This window comes from Eubalaena glacialis, chromosome 1, assembly GCF_028564815.1.
Source record: "Eubalaena glacialis isolate mEubGla1 chromosome 1, mEubGla1.1.hap2.+ XY, whole genome shotgun sequence".
Taxonomy (NCBI): Eukaryota; Metazoa; Chordata; class Mammalia; order Artiodactyla; family Balaenidae; genus Eubalaena; species Eubalaena glacialis.
This window is the reverse complement of record NC_083716.1, coordinates 195,436,509-195,440,387: the sequence shown is the minus strand read 5'-3', so window position 1 is coordinate 195,440,387 and position 3,879 is coordinate 195,436,509.

The following is a 3,879-nucleotide window of genomic DNA, read 5'->3' as shown; positions in this document are numbered from 1 at the left end:
ATTTCTTTTTCCTTAATTGTATTCCCCAGTTGTTTAATCTTTTGTTACAGAACATCTGTTTTGGGTAACATCTGTTTCTCTCTAAAGGCCTACAGTTTCATAATAATTCACAATTTTAGATTTATCTCCCTGCTTATATGTCTAGTTTATGGTGGCTTGGATAAAAGTATAGTAAACACGAGGCCCAGGACTCATTCTTTGACTTTGAAGAAGTCACTTTAAGCTCTCTTGAGTTCTGTTTTCTCTTCTGTAAATTGGAGATGATATTATAAAACCAACCCTACCTACCTCCCAACTACCCTGATTGAGTCAAGTGAGATAATTCTTGTAGAAGCACTTTGTGGACTCTAAGACAAGGTTGTAGTATTACTAGAAGTTGGATCTAACTAATGACAGAGAGTTAAAGATAGGTTCCTCATGATCGGCCAGAGAGAGTAGAGCCACATTCTGTGTTCAGCAAATGTTTGCTGAACACTTGATCTGTGTCCCAAACTGATTGGTCTTGGGGATGCAGATTTGACTCAAACACGGTTCGTCAGAGGCTCCTTTTCTTTCCCCCCAGATTGGGAGCCTGAGAACTTTTGGCATCACCCTGTAGCTACTGATCTGCTGCTGACTTTTGAGCAGACAGTAGATGCCTCTGTTAGGTCTGGCTGCTGTCTTGAACAGGTCATCCGCTTCCTCCCGCAGGGGTCGAGCTAGAGTTGGAGATCTGCCCTGAGTGTTTGCAGCTATAATTGAAGGCCTGTGACCTTGTAAAATGAGTAGAACCATCTTAGCAAAGGAAGGTCTCAGCTCTTAATGTGGATGTTTTGCCAAACTGGGGGGCTACTGAGAGAGGCCCTGTGTGGAAGGAAGGAAAATGGAGTTAGTTAACAGAAATTTTTACAGGTGCTCCCCTTATCTTTGCAAAGTGCGGTTCAGAGCAGGAAGAGGAGGGAGATGGGGGAAAATCACTGCTGGACTGGACAGCCTTTGCTGTGTACTGCCCCAGGGCATAGTAGGGCTGGGTAGATGATGTGTGTCTGTCTGGGTGTGTTTCTAAATGGGGAAACAAACTCAAATACCTACAGGGTCAATAGGTAAAACAAATGAGTGAAGTGAATGGATGTAGGAAAACAGTCTTTCATTTAGCGTGTAATTGCATTTCACAAAAGTATCACTTATTTGTTCCCACTTAAAAACAAATTATTACATTTTTTCATGTTCTCTATTCCTGTGCAGGTTTCTTGTGGTTATTAAAGTTGATTCTTTCTACATAGACATCCTTTGTCTGCACAGGAAAAGCTGTATTCATTTTTTTAAAAAATTAATTTGTTTATTTTTGGCTGCGTTGGGTCTTCGTTGCTGCACGTGAGCTTTCTTTTTAGTTGCAGCGAGCGGGGGCTACTCTTCGTTGCGGTGCGCAGGCCTCTCATTAAGGTGGCTTCCCTTGTTGCGGAGCACGGGCTCTAGCCACGTGGGCTTCAGTAATTGTGGCACGCAGGGTCAGCAGTTGTGGCTCACGGGCCCTAGAGTGCAGGCTCAGTGATTGTGGCACACGGGCTTAGTTGCTCCGCGCCATGTGGGATCTTCCCGGACCAGGGCTCGAACCGTGTCCCCTGCATTGGCAGGCAGATTCTTAACCACTGTGCCACCAGGGAAGCCCTAAAGCTGTGTTCATTTCCATAAAGAAATATGCCTTCTCCCATTTTTTTTTCCTTGAAAAATCTGGCTTCCTTGATGTTTCTTTCATTGCCCGCCCCCCAACTTAAAAACATAAAAGAAAAAGAAAGGTATAAGTAAGAAATAATTTTCCTGTTCACCATAAGGCAAAAAAACAATGCAAGAGGTGAGCCAAATCCCTGGACGTGCTGTTGGGGAGGTCACAGGGTATGCGAGCTGGAGAGCACACACCCAGGCCAAAGGAACAGCTAAGCAACTCGGAATGTGGGTCTCTCTTGTCATATCTTTTATCTTTCAAGAGAAGCTGGAAATCTGGAATTTTATGTGACAAAATTGGTGTCACACAAAACTGGCAACTAATTTGAAAATGCTGAAAACATTTTTCTAGCCAAACCAACTACATCTGTGGTCTACCTATAAGCCACCCATGGGCTGCCATTTTTTAAAGTTTTTCTCTAAGAGGATGGTTTGTGAGCAAGAAAATGGTATTTGAAAAAGTGTAGATAAAAGGAGGTATATATACAAAAGTGATGGAGTACAGAGAACAAGAAAGAACTCAGCAAACATTTATGGTGAAAAACATTAGGCAATTAGGCATCTTTTATTGGAGATCATTTAAGGTCAAATAACCTATGCATTTATTACCTGCCATATTGATGTCAGTGAGACTTCTGCCCCATAGATCCTTATTCCATGTGTTGTTTATACAGTTGGGTTAAAGGATAATGACAATTTAATTAAAAACCACTCTTAAAGTTTGTCTGAAGTATAAACATAATGTGCTCCTATTTTAAAAAAGAAAAAGCACAGAATTTTAAATTGTTCAAGTCCCCTCTTCCTACCCCACTCCCCAAATCCTCAGTGCCCACTGTGAACAGTTTAGTGTATACTTCCAGATAAATTTTTAATGAAATTTTCAAAAATAACTTCTTATATTATCATTTGGTTTGTTCACCAAGATTATATCATTATCTGTCTATATCTGTTGATTGATCAATCAATGTATATTTTTCCCCCAAGTTCAGAGGGTTATATTAAAGTCATGTTTGCATTAAGGCTGTTGACATAGTAATTAAAAACTTTAAAAACAGTGACATAGGTATACAAATTACAGAGTCTAATTTTATTGTGATTGAGAAGTAAATTTATCTGATATTTCTTTCAGCCAAGACAAAAGACCACTGAGTTTTACCTTTTTCTCCCCAAATGACACTTACTTGAAACTCTTTATTAGTTCATTTAAACATTGCTTCTCCTTTTATAATGTCTCCTTTTTCTTCTCTTGATCCACCATTCAGAGTAATCTTTGCTACCAGAACATTTTTGTTTCACAAGATAGCAATTCAAGAATAGAGTTGAAACGTTAGAAGAACCTTGTGACAACACATATACTTTTATCACAAACAAGTCTGAACTGGCTGCATTTAGGCACACTTTGAAAGTTAAACGACGTTTAACCCTTATATGGATACTTGTTTACATTTTCCAAGTCCAAAAGGGAGCAAGTATTTTATCTAAAGAATGGGCAAATGAGAGATCAAAGTTCAAGTACTTTTTTCCAGGTTCTTCACGCTGAGCTCTATGTGAGTTATTACATATTCTCCTATTTGAACATTTTCCTTATTGCATTTTACTGGGATAAAAGCGCACTGCAAAGTTCCTGAAGTAGTTATTTTCAAAATTGTCTTAGAGAGTGGTTGTCCTTAACTTGTGTATGCAGTTGTAGTGATGATAATACAAAAGTAATCTAATTAAACAAATTGAAGATGCAAGAGGATAAATATGTTTCATAGTGACTAAAACACTTCAGGAGAAATATATGTTTTGAAGAACTATAGACCTTATGATAAATGATCCCTAATAAACAGGACATAGTCACATAGTAAATCATACATAAAGGAATATTTGAGATTAATGTACATATATATTCTAGAAAGAAGGGTTGTCCTATGATAGATTTACTTTTTATTTAGTACTATGTATTGACCAAATATATACGTATCTTCTTATTTATTAATTCTAAGGTATTTAAGTGAAAGACACTATGGTGAAAAGAAATAATATTTAAACATCTGTTATTTGTCAGCATTTTATTCATTTAATCCTCACCATAACTCAGTGAAGAAGATATTATTATCGGTTTTATAGATGAAGAAACTGAGTCTTAGGATGTGTCATGCACCTACATAGCTAGTAAGTGTCAGAATAGAATCT